This window comes from Mesocricetus auratus, unplaced genomic scaffold, assembly GCF_017639785.1.
Source record: "Mesocricetus auratus isolate SY011 unplaced genomic scaffold, BCM_Maur_2.0 Super-Scaffold_100013, whole genome shotgun sequence".
NCBI classification, from domain to species: Eukaryota; Metazoa; Chordata; class Mammalia; order Rodentia; family Cricetidae; genus Mesocricetus; species Mesocricetus auratus.
This window is the reverse complement of record NW_024429196.1, coordinates 26,571,566-26,586,605: the sequence shown is the minus strand read 5'-3', so window position 1 is coordinate 26,586,605 and position 15,040 is coordinate 26,571,566. Positions and strand designations below refer to the sequence as shown.

The window sequence follows — 15,040 nt, the reverse complement described above, 5'->3', positions numbered from 1 at the left end:
CATGGGGACGTTTGACTACTACAAATAAGAAATTTGTTGTTTGCGCTTATGGGAAATGGACTTTCTGTATAATACTGACTCACTGATCACTACAAAAGAGGAGGTGATGTTTCATCATGGGGAAGATTTTAAATAATTAAAAGAATGATTCACATATATCACCAATGAGAAAGTGCTACAAAGGAAAGACGAATGCTGTGAAAACCTGACCAAATTAGGTGGGGCTTAAATAATTACAGGAAAGAGAGGATGAGTGAGAGAGGGAAAGAAAACCAGAATGAAAAGACATGCAGGTGATCTTATCTGCTGGTGAAATTACCCAAACTTTTGGTTCAACATCTCCAATGTAGAAGCTAATGGAGATATCAAAGATTAGGTAAAAGCATGCTAAACAAAGACCACAAACATAGCAAATGAAACAAAGAAGATGCTTGAGTCAATGTTTCAGTCTGATAAACAGCCTATCATCTCTTCTACAAAATCTCTGAAAGAGAAAATGGATTTCCTTCATGTTTGACAAACTCTGGGAGGGGATGACAGGCTCCCGCGGACATGCCTCTACATGATCAAATATCAGTAACTTGCACAACTGCAATATTGACGCTCTTATCCTGTGTTCCAGTGGAGGGGCCACTTTGCCACCTTATACTGTACAAAATGACTTTCCCTTTTTCTCAGTCCACTGGTACTTCTTCATACAGTCAGAGACTAGCATCTCTAAAGAAGGTATCTTTTGCATTTATTTCACAATTATAAGACGGTATTTTCATCACAAATGCAGTAGTTCACCGTGGCATCACTGTCTCACTATCATTGCCTGTGTTCTCAGAGGCTATTATGTCTACATGATCATATGCATTATAAACACATCACCAGCTTGGAAAAGCAGAACAACCACTGTTTAACGTAGCTCATTTTCTACTTAAAAAGTTTGTGGTTATTTCTAATGCTTATAGTTAGTGTAAAAAGAAATAGATCTCATAACATTCTCATATATTCTCTCTCTCTTACACACACACACACACACACAGGCACAGGCACAAACACACACACACACACACACACACACAGGCACAGGCACAAATGCACACAGGCACAAACACACACACAAACACACACATAACTATATCCCTTCTTCCAGTCCTTTCCCCTTATATGTGCACAAACATGTTTAAATTCAGACTCAAATCATTTGGAAGAGTGAGCAAGCCATAACTTTCCTCTTGTATCATCTTTCTGCTAAGGATAAATAAGGAGAATGTACTTGGGAAATAAACACTTGCGATTCAATTTTAGTGCGTGCAACTCCTGATTTCTTCTATAAGAGAAATACAGTCTGAGAGCAAGAGAGCAAGGAATGTCAGAGAAAATATATTTTGCATGTTTGCGTGTGTCTTTCAAGAACCCACGTGGTCTTTGCCTGATCCTAAAATTTTCCAGGTTGCTATCCAGAGTCAACACTCTGTATTTGCTGTGGAAAGCCCCACCAACATCTAAGGGCACAAGACTCCAAACAGTCACAATTATTCAAGGCTAATAGGGAAGTCTCCTTTGGAAAATGTAAGCCCCAGGCAGGCCTTCCTGCATCACAGGGCAAATCCTCTGAGATGCTCAGTCCCTCCTGCTGAAACTTCATCTTTCACTTCTGCCTTTGGGTCATTTCCAAGAAGCAGGGCACCAGACAAGCTCTACCTTAGGAGGAGCCAAAGCTAAGCACAAGAGGATGAAGTTTCACCATGGCTCAAAGTGTTTTTACCTCTGAGACTTGACAGTAAGTCAGGACCTTGCAGTAACATGATCATTTGTTGTTTTAGAATGTTAATCGCCCCACCGAGTTATCTTCTTATATAAAAATAATAAAAAATAAGATAATAAGCCCATCATTCTTATGCCACTTTAGTACTTTTAGATAAATATGTTATAGAGTACTGTATTAATTCTTACCTGACCAATAGGTTTTGTGTTTAGACTAGGCATTGGGGATAAAAAGTTTGAATGATATTATTGGAATTCTGGTTGCAATACTAATTCTCCTTTGGGAATATTTCAATGTTTGCTTTCAATGCCCTTGTTACTCATATATTCTCACTATTGTTACATGCAAGGAGATGAAAACCTTCAGTATTTTAAAACTTAACTGCCTTTGTCATTACTGCATACAGTTAGAACCTGGTGAGTGGAGGATTTTCCTTATTTGCTGGTTTTATCCCACAACTGGCCCTACCCATTTTTCTGGATCTGAAGAACAAGCAGCAACATAACTCATCTCTTGGATTTGCAAGGGAGATGAGACTTGAGGCTTTCCTTATCGTCAGACCTTTGCAAAGAGAGCTGGGTCGAGTCTGCCACCTCGGGTGCTGAGTTACTATCCCCAGTCAGTGTTTATGTTTAAGCAGAGTGAGCTCTCTAGCCTTGTTTCTTGATTCATTCTTGTCTATTAATATTTTATTTAAATTACAAACCATCTTATTATACATGCCAATCCCAGTTCTGTCTCCCTCCTGTTCTCCCATTCTCTCACTATATCCCCATCCTACCCCTGCCATACACCATATACTCTTCAGAGAGAGTGAGACCTCCCATGGGGTATCATCAAAGTCTGTCACATCATTTGGGGCAGGACCGAGGCCCTCCACCCTGTGTCTAGACTGAGAGAATATTCTTCCATAGGAAATGGACTAGGTATAAATACTGGTTCCATTGTCAGAGGCCCCATAGACTGTCCAACCTCCCCAAATGACACCCTCGTTCAGGCGGCTTAGATGGGTCCTATGCAGGCTCCCCAGCTATCGGTCTGTGGTTCATGAGCTCCCACTTGCTCACGTCAGCTGTTTCTGTGGGTTTTCCCAACATGTTCTTGACCCTTCTCTCATTACTCTTCCTTCTCTAAAACTGGATTCCAGGAGTTCATCTCAGTGCTTAGCTATGAATCTCTGCTTCTGCTTCCATCAATTACTGGATGAACGCTCTAGGATGGTATTTAAGGTAGTCATCAATCTCATTATAGGGAAAGAGCATTTAAGGTAGCATCTCCACTACTGCTTGGATTCATGATGAAGAAGGTCATTTATTGATTCATTATTTGGAGAACAAGAGGAGAAGCAAGTTTTATAAAGGACACTATAGATTAAAAAAGAAAGAAACTTACTGTCAGCTGTAAAAGTGTGGACTGTAGTGAACTGCTTTTTCCTTTTCCTTTAATGTACAGAGTACAAATCAGCCATTCCAGATTTAGTTGAGACACTTGCTCCTGGTACAAGAAGAATATCTACTGGCTGTGCTTCTGATGGTAATCTCAAATCAAAGCGTGCCTTGTGACACCAAGTAAATTTATTCTGCTTTGATTAGGAATTAATGCACCAAGGATGTCTTCTACTCATGCTGCTGGTTTGGTATCTAATATAAATGGGAATGCTTCTTTAATCAGTAATTAGCTTGTCAAAATTAAAAATCAGACTTAGATAGCATAACACAGAAAATAGAATAATTCATAAATTATAGTATCAATCACTGCCTGTGTGTTACATGGTTTTGTTGTCGTTTTGTGTTTGTGTGTGTGTGTGTGTGTGTGTGTGTGTGTGTGTGTGTGTGTGTGTGTGTGTGTGTTGTTTCATTCATTAGTTTTGAGACAGAGTCTCACACTGTGTACCTCTGACTGGCCTGGAACTCATTATGTATACTAGGCTGGCCTCAAACTCAGAGAAAACTGCCTTCCTCTGTTTTCAAAATACTAGGATCAAAGCCATGTATCCTCACATCTGCAATTGTTTCATAAATTTTTGAAACTATGTTTAAAATTGAAATGTAGAAAATTTTAATCATAGTTTACCTTCTGTAAAATCTACAATTGAACTTTATATTTTAATTAAATATAATGACATCATATCACCCCTTCATTTTCTCCCAATCATTTTCCTTCAACTGCTTCCGTATAAACCTTCTGAGTTTGTTTTTATTGTCAGGATATATGGTTTCAGAGCTGACTACATGTATTGAACAGCCAGTTACAGAGGTCATCCCTGGTAGATGCTAACTATCACTCTATCAGCAGTAATCAGTTGTCTATAGTTCCTTGTCCAGGCATGTACCCCTGTAAGATTCTTCTCTTCCATGTTAACTTGTCTATTGATATTGCAGTTGTGCAGATCTTGTTTATGCAGTCCTTTCTAGAGTGTTTCGGGGCAGACTTCAGGGTATTCTGTCTTTTACAATCATTCTGCCCCCTCCTTTTACCATGCTTCCTCAGCCACGAATGGAGCTGTGATGTAGATGAATTATTGAGGACTAGTCTCTCCATGATTTCTGTGTTGTGCCCAGTTCCAGACTTTTTTAAAATGCATGTCAGAATACATATGTCACATGCTGGCCTTCCACTTCAAACCAATTTTTGTATGCAAATAAGGTAAAACCCAATTGAAACAGAAACATTTCCTTACTTTCTAATTTTTTAAAATATTTATTTCCTCTTCCTCTCCCTCCTGCTTATTTGACACTTTCTCTTGTACTGTGCTGACAGCAGAACTGAGACATTTAAGCTAGGTAAGCACTCACTCTCCCACTGAGATGTTCAAAACTAGTTTCTGGTAGACTGTCTCCAACCTGAATGATAGAAGGTAAATCTACTATCACATTACTATACCGACACCATGACACACATCAACCTCACTTATGAGGCTCTGTGGATAATGCCCAAGTTCTTTACCACTGTTGTCTTGAAAACTAAGAACTCTTCCTGTTCACAATAGAGGAAACAAGCCAAACTGCTAAAGAAGTTTTCAAGAATCCTATTCTGACCGTCTGCCAGGGTAACAGCATACACAACCCTTTTTGGTTTTCATGTTGTTCTTTTACATTGATGTATTTAGAATCTCCAGTCATTATTTTCCTTCTCAAGATCATAGCAAAATCCTCTAGAGATAAGAGCACAATTACTTCATGTTCCATCAAATTCACAAACAAATAGAAGCACAGATTAGAAGACTATTAAGATTTCTGAAACTTACCAACATGTCCCACACAGTTGAATAGAGTTCTTTGACTGTGTATAGTTGGCTCCCAAGTGTCTCACTGTGTGCTTCCTTTAGTTAATCATTAATATTTTCTGGAGCCCTAAAAACTCTGAGGGTTTTTGAAAGACAAAATGTATTCAAAAGAAAGAGAATATGTAATTAGAGAAGGCCTTTCTTGACTACTTGCCCCTAATCTTATATTGCTTTTTTGTGTAAATACGGATTCACTTGCTGTAACCCAGAAACACATCACAAGATACTGAAAAACTAAAAGTATTGAATACTTATCATTCTTAATGATTGTGAAATATTTTTAAAGGGAAACTAGTATTAAAATAAAAAGTATCTGCAGGCTGAGGATATAGCTGAGTCATGAAAAGCTTGTCAAATGTGAGTCCTTGAGTTCAATGTCATATTTTTATCTTAAAAATTGTAGTTCTTAGAGTATGAAAGAAATATAAATTTCTAATCGAGATGCCAGAAATGACTTTTGTAGTATGTTCAACTCTAGGATTATACTATTATTGTACATCTTAAGAAAAACCTTAGGTATAAATGGCCCCCAAGAGCGCAGACTGCTGTAATAAGACATAAAGTAGAGGTCTTCTCTTCATGTGTAGGAAAAGTAAAGCATGAATAGTTGATCCCAGTTACTAGAGCTCACACTTTCCTCTGTTAAATCCTGTAATAAGATTTTTTAAACCATCACCATCCAGTAATTCATCTGAGAGTGTTTTCCTTCTGACTTCTATAAAATAAAATGACATTACCCTTTCTAGTATTCAACTGTTAGATCTACTTTGGAAACTATAATATAAGAAAAAAGGTCAAATTATGGAAAAAAATGAATTCATTCTGAAAAAGACGGGGTAATTGGAGAATAATTTGCACTAAAATGTATCAAGCTAAATTCCCTCATACCTGGTGTCTACCTAACATAACAAGTCACCCTCATAATTATCCACATTTCCAGTTCAATCCAGTGTTTGCCAGATAAAGGGAACTACTACATTGAAATTAAAAAAAATAGAACTGGGAAACAACTCTGAGTCACTAGAATACCCAATCATTATAATCCAAGTCTTTATCAAAATCTGTATCATTAGCTTTTCTATGGAGGAATCCTGCAATCTGTTTGTTTGAAACTACATAAACCATTATAACTCACACATACCAACTCAATTAATCTAATATTATGGTGATTTACCATTCCTGTTGAGCATTATTTCATCATAGCTATCATATCCCACTGTTCACAGCTTGCTTCAGCATATTCTCACAACATCTCTCCACTCTTTCTTAAACTTGACTTTGCAGAAGTGATCCAATAGTTTTGGTGAGTTTTAAGTCAGGCTTCATATTTTCCTGGTTTCTTTACCTATATTTATCACATGTGTTCTCCAAACAAATCATTTTGATCAAAGACATTTTGTCTCACTCATTTGTGCATTGACAGTGCCAAAAGTCTGCCACATATTAAGCTTCAATTAATTCAACATGTAAATAAATAATTGGAAGAAAACAGAATCTGGCTATTTCCACTCACAATATATCTTATTTGGAGTAAACTGTGGGGTAGGCAGTGTTAGTGGAGTATGGTTGTAAAGAAGAATGGATATACTTCCTTACTCTCAAAGGAATCTCAAAAGTCAAGAGTTAGCTTCCCTTATCCTATTTCAGTACCTGATAATGTCTGTCTCTTCCTTATAACTTTGAGTGTTACTCCTGAGGACATTTCTAGAAACTGGGGATTACTTTCTTACTCCACTGTACTCATTTCCATCTGACACCAATCATTTTCAGATAGATAGAACACACCTAGTGTAAGTGACATAATGTATGACTGCATCACAAGAACTTAGCACAGAGTATTCCCCAAATACAAACATAATTTCCTGCAATAATAAATATGTAGGAAGCCCTCAATACTTTAAATTCATCATCTAGAGACAGACTAATGAGTAAGAATAAGTTCATGTATGTGATGTGGACTTTCTTCTATTTCTCATTTCATTCCCAAATCAGACTCTTTCACAGTCTTGGGCTCCCTCCAAGTATCCTTCCTACTATGTTTCTTTGAACTTCTTGAGAGTTCCTCTTTCTCACCAACCACAACTGGATCTGGACTTCCTGTTTGCTGGTCTCAATCCATATCTCTGAAAGATAAGATGCCCTTCTGATTTTAGTTTCCTTCTTTCTTGGCTTTGGAAACCCTGTCATCCACACAGTCCTGGCTTATATGTTGACTAAATATGATCCCTTGATCTTCTGGTGTGACCATGCTCAGACTCAGATAACTTTGACCATGGGTTTTCTTCCCATCTAGACCTCAAGCAGCCACTGGTAAAATGAACCCACTGCATTACAAATGCAAACTTTTGCTCTGAGCCCATTTTTATCACTCCAAAAGTATTAAATATTTATTTTTACTGTTTTAAATTATGTGTCTGCATTCATATCTGTGTAGTGCTGTGTGCACATGAGTGAACGTACTCATGGAAGCCAGAGACATTGAATATTCCTGCAGGTGGAGCTTATGGAGATGATAGTGGTTTCACTTGGGTGCTGGGAACTGAACTCCAGTTCTCTGTCAGGGTAATAGACATTCTGAGTGGCTATGCCATCTCTCCAACCGCCACTGTATAATTCTAAACACCCTTTCTGAATTTATCCATTCATAAATCTCAAAAGGGTTTCCAGGTCTATATAAGTTTCTAAATTTCATGTTTCTAATCTTTCTCTGCTGAGTGAAAATGTAACTGACAGTTAATGTTAGTTCATTACTCTCATAACTTAATATTAAATTTTATCTTCACTTTGTTGTTTTTAACACAGACTCCATTGTTCTTCAGTCTCTATGAGGTCCATTTTAAGGTATTTTCAGCTAACAGCCACCCTTCCTCTAATATAAATTCTGTATGAGTGTCAATATCATGTCTCAGTTAGCTTTTCCTTAAGGCATCTGCATCTCTTTCCATAGACAACAAACTAACGATTAAATGATAAACTGATAGAGAGTGTTTATTCTAATATCCTCAGTCTTCTATAGAGATTATTTGTCAAGTAATTGATAACAACACTAATGGATTTGCATATTTAATGTATAAAAAGGACAATAGCAGAGGCTCCTGAGAATTGGGAATTCTGTGTTCATCTCTTTCTACAGAGGACACATCTGACTAAGCAACATGTGTCCCCTCTTCTAACATTGGGTACTCTTGTTCCTAATAAATACTCAATTATGTCCCTTTGCTGTCATCTAATATTGAATGATTGAGGAGAAATGTGGTAATGTTTATATTAAATTTAGCGCAGCAGAGAATTCCAAAAGATCCTTGCAACTTATCACAGCAAAGAAGCATGCAAATAGAACTAATGGCTGATCATTGGCATCTTGTTAGTAAATAAGCTTAGTCAACCATGCTCTCTGCCACCACTATTTTCTGGACGTTTGAGAATAATTTGCTGATCTTTCTGTGACCTACATGGAAATACTTCTTACTTGAATACATTCACATTCAAATATGCTTTATGTCCTGATCTACAACTCCAATTAAATTTATCTCTTTGTCTGTGTGATTCTCTTTGAAAACTTTGTTTTCAGTTTTCAAGGGACTAAGAAACAATAGCAAGGTGAAAGTGACCAATGAACCTTGAATATATATATACATATATATATGAAATTGTAAAAGAATGAATGACAATTCTAGAAAGAGCTAACTTCAAATTAGTAGTGATTAAGTTCAAGTATTAAAAGACATCAAAAAGGGACAATAAATATTAAATAACAATGCAACTTATTCCATAATTTTTATCTGTTACATGGTTTTAATTACATCAATTAATTTTAATTGATTACTCTATTAAAATACTTTACATGTCTGTAGAAATGAGTGAGTGAATGAGTGGACAGTCTTATCCAGCATATTTCAGTCCTCTGAAGTGCAAGTTTCCGCACAGCCTTGGAGTCACTCAAGGCAAGTTATGTGTGTGGGTGAGTAACTTTTCTATTTTTTTCTTTTTTTTCCATCTCTTTCCCAGAGACTGCTGAAATCACACTGGCTCCAGAGTTTTACCCCCCTGCCCTAGTTAGAAAGGTCATCAGTAGCGTGGAGTCAGTTTTGGAAATCTCCCAATCAGAAACAAATAACAGAGAGTCCTCTAGGGATCTGCTGAGACTATTACAGACTTTCCAATGAACAGTTAAGCTTTGTACTGTGTCTCCTTGAGAAGTAGCTGTTTGTCTAACCTTTGAACTGACCGATACATTAATCAGAAACATGATTTAGTAATGTGTGAACTCCTGGGATGCCATGAATTGCTGGCTTACTTATATTCTACCAATCTCCACAATAATACATTTTGTACTTGCTTAAAAATAGTCATTTTCCCCTTCTCAATTTAATGATGAACAGTTATTTGATGGAGGCTGCCAGATATAGTTCTGATACTCCTATTTTCATGCCTCTATTTCTATTTATCTATAACCCCATTATGAAGCAGCTACGGCCTCTTTTCACACCAAACAGCAAGTTGGACCAAGGTTTGTTCAGGTAAAAGGTAGAGGAGCGCATATATGTGATGTCCAGAAGCAGTGCAGCCTTCTGAGCAGAGGTCAACACAAAAATCCCCCATGTGACAAGCTGGAAAAAGACAGCCTAAGTCATAATTCCTCTGTGAGAAATATTTTCTTCAATTCAATATAAGTCCAAGAATCCCTAGCACCTGGGAAGACAGTTGGGCAAGAAATGTGTACCTTGAAAACAATCCCATTCTTCCAAGACCTAAAGAAGCAAAGGGAAGCTTAAAGTCAGTAAAGCAAGAGACTGTGAATGGAGTTGTTTTGACTTACAGAGAAAATATTAATTATTGACACTCAAGTTACTCAAAAATCTTGGAGATGCAATGGTCTCTGAATTATGAGTTCGTTTTGAAGGAAGAAAATTGCTTCTGTCTCTTGTACTAAACTGAAGTACAAGAGAATTCTGCTTTAGAAATATAGAAAATACAACTGGCCATAAGTATTGTGGAGTGATAGTCAGGTTATCACAATGAAATCTAGGAGCTCTGGGGCCATTGGCTAGTTCACAGTACAGCTCCTCTGGGTACCACCAGTAGGGCCACCAAAACTTATTCATCCTATTCATCTCATAGATGTGCCTCAGTATCAATAGATTTCATTATTTTTAAGAACACTTTTTATATTGAAAGCCATCACACAATAAACAAAGGTTACTGAAACCATAAATCTAAAGAAATATGGTTGATTACAAAATAGCTTAAAACCATGAAGAGAAAAAAATTCATGTTTTAAATATTAGAAAACAAATTTTTGTGGGAAGTAGTAGTGTGCTATTTGACTGTGTCACCATGATGGATAGACCAAACACTCCACTTTACAACATGCATATACATATATGTGAATATTATTTTTCAATTATATCTTAATCTATTAATTAGATGATGATTGACTTCCAATTGTATGAGATGAGGCATTCCTTATCTGTAACTAGATTTCCTCGTCTATAACATTATGTGAGTGATGAAAAGAGAATTTCTGTAGTAAAACTCTAGCAATAAAATGTTATGACTCTAATGGTGCATTTACGGGTATATGAGTGTGTGTGTGTGTGTGTGTGTGTGTGTTTGTGTGTGTATGTGTGTTAGCTGATACTGATATTATTATTGATCATCATCATTTGTATTGTGCTCATGGGTTACACTGAGTTTCCTCATGCTTCTTTTAGTTTTATTTTTATCAATTAATATTTTAGTTGGCATAAAACAGAATGGGTCTTGGAGCTGGAGAGATGGCCCAACGGTTAAGAGCATTGTGCTTCTTGCACAGGACCCAGGTTTAGTTCCCAGAATCTACATGACAGGCAGCTTCCAACCACCTATAACTCCAGTTCCAGGCGAATTGAAGCCTACTTTTGTCCTATGAGGTTCATCTATGGTCATGATACACATAAACTCACAAAGGCACACAATAATAAAGAAATATTTTTAAAATAATGAGTTTTTACGACTTTATTTTCATACATTCACATCCATGTGCCTTGCACATGATCACCTTTGCTATCTTCTCTTCTTCCATTGTCACTAATTTCTTTCTTCCTTTCAATTATCCCTCCTCCTTTGGGTTTATATGGCACATGGCATATATATATATATACGTATATATATACACATATGTGTGTATATGTATGTGTATACATATTTATTGTTTCTGTGCATTAAATTAAACACATAATGTTTGTCTTTCTGACACTGATTACTTTTGTTTACCATGGTGATCTCCAGAGATGCAGGAAACCATTTCCCTGAAAATAACATAATTTAATTTCTATTATGGTTGGATAAAATTGCATCAGGTATATATATCACACATTCCTTATGCAATCATGGGTAGTTGAATTTCCAGCCTGGGTCTATATATGTCCTTATCGGGCAGTGCCACAATAATCACTAACGCACACTTATTCTCCTTTTACCTTCCAGCAGTTTTTTCATATGGTCTTGCTATCTTTCTGCTTTCCAGATAGGAGAGTTAATGTTGAATTGAGATTTGTATCTTAACTACAATTATGATTTTATTATATTTCTGGGAATTTCATATAGTATTGATACATTCCTTTATTCCAGATGTAGAACTTACGTTGCATTGATACTTGTGTGTTAACTACAATAACAACTTTATTATGTTTCTGGCTGGCTATATTACCACACATGCAAGAAAACTTTATTGTCAATATTTGTAAAGGACTAACATGACTTACAAAAGCCCGTATTCCATGTATTCACAGAGCATAGCTTCTTTGACCCTTTATTAACTAATCCTTAGAACAATGATACTCTGCTACATTTTCTATTTTAGTCATCCAAAAACATCAAAATCACTTTCAAGCAAATATTTTCCTTGAGTATTTCTTGCAAATTTCTTAACTGCTTTCTTCCCCAAGTTGTGTCAATTCTAGGGTTTTCCATATATTATTGAGTCATATCTTTCAGTTTTCAAGACTAGAGGAAGAGACCAACTAATACATCTGAAACTAACTCCCTGATTTGTCTGATTCATCCCTATCAATAATCTCAGCTTTTGATCCCATTTGCCACATTCCTTTTCCTACAGGGAAAGGTTTCATTGCTGAATAACTATTTACTTGCTTTTCTAGACTATCCAGCTTTAGTTGTTTGGTAGAGAACCTAAGAAAGGGCCGCATTTTTGCATCCTCTTCTGCTGAATCTCATTAGAAATGATTAGGGTTTTTCTATAAATAAAACAGAAGACCTCCTCCACGTTGTCTGTATCTGGATGGCGGTGGGGGGAGTGGTCAGCAGTTACCTGCAGTAACAAATATCAACTAATGCTAAACAATCTTTCAGCAGCAAAATTCTGTAATGTCTTGAGTTCAACAGTACTCTAGATTTTGTTAATGCTATTGTTCTGGATTTTGGAAGAAAGTCAAAGCAAAATGACTCGACAGCACCTATTAGGTCCCTTCCCGAAGCCAAGACCATATAGACATTTTGAGTTTTACTACGTATCCGTATAGACATTTTGAGTTTTACTACGTATACTTTAACCAAGTTGTTTTCTCTATAAATGTGCCTTGCTCTCTTGTACTGTCACTGTAAGTGCAATGGCTAAGGGTAGGTTCATATCAATCAATTCCTTTGTTGTTGTCTTTTCCAAGGATTTTTGCATCATTGGGGAAAAACAGGTCAGGCTCTCAAGCTGGAAGTGAAGCACAGTACTGCTTTTGCTTTCCTCTAAGTCTCAGACACTCCTGTTTAGGGGTGGTGGGTCCATCAATAGCAATTAGCACCTAAGAAAATACCCTTCCCTGTACACCCATAGACATATCTGATGGAAGGAATTTTCTACTTAGCTTTTCTCTTCCCATGGGTATCAAGGTGTCATACCCCAAATCAGGTATTACAATTACCACAGGTTTTTTTCTCTGAAATAGAAAACTGATAGGTAAATACTATTAATGTTTTCAATTCAAATTTGAATCAACATATAATGTATTTTTTGGTTTTGTTCTTTTGGTTTTTATGAGACAGGGTTTCTCTGTATTGTTTTGGAAGCTGTCGATCCAGCCCGGCCTCGAACTCACAGAGATCCGCCTGCCTCTGCCTCCCGAGTGCTGGGATTAAAGGCATGTGCCACCACCGACCGGCGAATCAACGTATAATGTAAAATTCTGTTAGAAACACAGTTTTCTCCAGGTACTCTTAAAATATTAGTGCAATTTTTGCTGATGTTACATGTGCCGCCAACATAATTGTTGAGTTTTAAAAATTAATCTTTTCCCAACTTTCAAGACTTTCATCTTTGCCTTCCAAGTTTGACTTTCATTTGTATCTCCGAGGTGTGCTAGTTTATATTCAACTTGTTTGATGATCAGTGCATCTGTGTGTTAAAGTTTTAATTTCAGGCCAGAAAAATTGGGAATTCTTGCTTGGAACAATCTTTCTAGCTTTGTCATTTAACTGTGTTTATTGTTTAAGCAGATCTTTCCAGAAAATGTATTGACAGCATCTTTAAATTTGTTTATTGCTTTTATTCATTCTTAATAGGTTATATTTTTGAAGGTTTCATTTTATTGAACATTTTAACATCTTCTTTACACTTTCACATTAATATATAGTATTTAAGGCTATGTATTATAAAAGTAATCGTATAATAATGAATTTAATGATACATCCAAATATGATAGGATTTAAACAGATTTCTTGTGTGTCACTCATATGTGATGCATTATAATTTTCATTTGTTTCACCTGTAAAACCAGATCCCTCTTTCATTTTTTCCTCATTGTATTGATGTGGGGCTTTCTTACTTAAGCATGGTATTAGGATCCAGTATGTTCGATTTCTTCCTCCCCCAGGTGGATTCATTCTTCCCAGTATGGAAAGATCACAATTTTATTTTCAGTTGAAGTAGGATACACATACCAACAATACTTGATTCTCCTCTATGGATGAAGCACAGATGTAGATCACCACGTGTCTAGGTAATGCAATTTTGATACAGCCTCTAAGTATTGCAGAGCTTTATCACATGTATGATGCATGAAGTTACATTCAGAAAGTAAATGAACAGGAAATAACTACATGGTAAACAGAAAGAATAATCAATATAAAAAATTAAAGGCAAAACAAATGAAGCAATGTATGTTTTTCTCTCAGGGTTTTAACTAAAGGGAGACGATGCATATCTCAACCATCATTTATCCTCTTTCTGTTAACTGCTAGTTGTTGGGAAGCAAAAATAAATCAAGCTAAGTGTATTTACAAGAAACCATCTTTCAGCCCATGTAGGAATATTAGAATCCTTGCCTATCTGGCTGCAACGTGTCAGTCTTGAGAATGGGCATCAATTACTAATTTTTCTCTGTATTTTTTACACAATTACTACTGACTACAAGCATCCAAACCCTCCCTGAAGAAACAGTTGTAATAAACATAAGCCATTAAAGTAGCAGTATGGCATAATAAACAAGGAAAAGGGGGAGCTATATTGGCTTCTATGTTTGACTGAAGAGATTGTCTTCTAAATGGATTGCTGAGGTCTCCCTTAGTTGGGTCACATGGATTCAGGATCAGGCACTAAACCAAGTTCTCATTCAATTCCCCATCTTTGAGTCACAGGCAAAACGACTATTTTAAGAAACTAAATGTAGGATAATTTATTGCAAGCCATAACTAACTAGGCTACATAACAAAATGACATTTATGAGAAAGCAATTTAACACTAACAGACACAGTTGCTTACTGACAGCTGAAGTTTGACTTAAAGTAACAACGAGAGTCAAGGTGACATGCTTCAACCTACCATAGTATGGTTAGATGTATTCTACAACTTCTCCTAAGTGACAAATGAAGACATATCTCATCTCATTACAGACTTACAGGGGCTCTGAGATTCTAAGAAGCCCACACCTGGATCCTGACTTAAGTCTGAGGCATCTAAGCCCAGACGGTTTGGAAGAGGTTCAGAGAGGACTAATCCCAACCGTGAC

The 15,040-nt window shown here is 36.6% G+C and overlaps 1 long non-coding RNA gene across 2 annotated transcripts in view; it reads left to right on the top strand.

Moving 5' to 3' along the window:
* Positions 1-15,040, top strand: part of LOC121143444 — an 87,353-nt gene that overhangs the window by 21,302 nt on the left and 51,011 nt on the right. The window contains exon 1 of one of the 2 annotated variants that reach the window (XR_005880630.1): positions 13,931-14,032. The exons of the other annotated variant lie outside the window; for it this stretch is intronic. This is a non-coding gene — a long non-coding RNA (uncharacterized LOC121143444). Of the gene's footprint in view, positions 1-13,930; positions 14,033-15,040 lie in introns of those variants that run through there. 2 annotated transcript variants of the gene reach the window in all.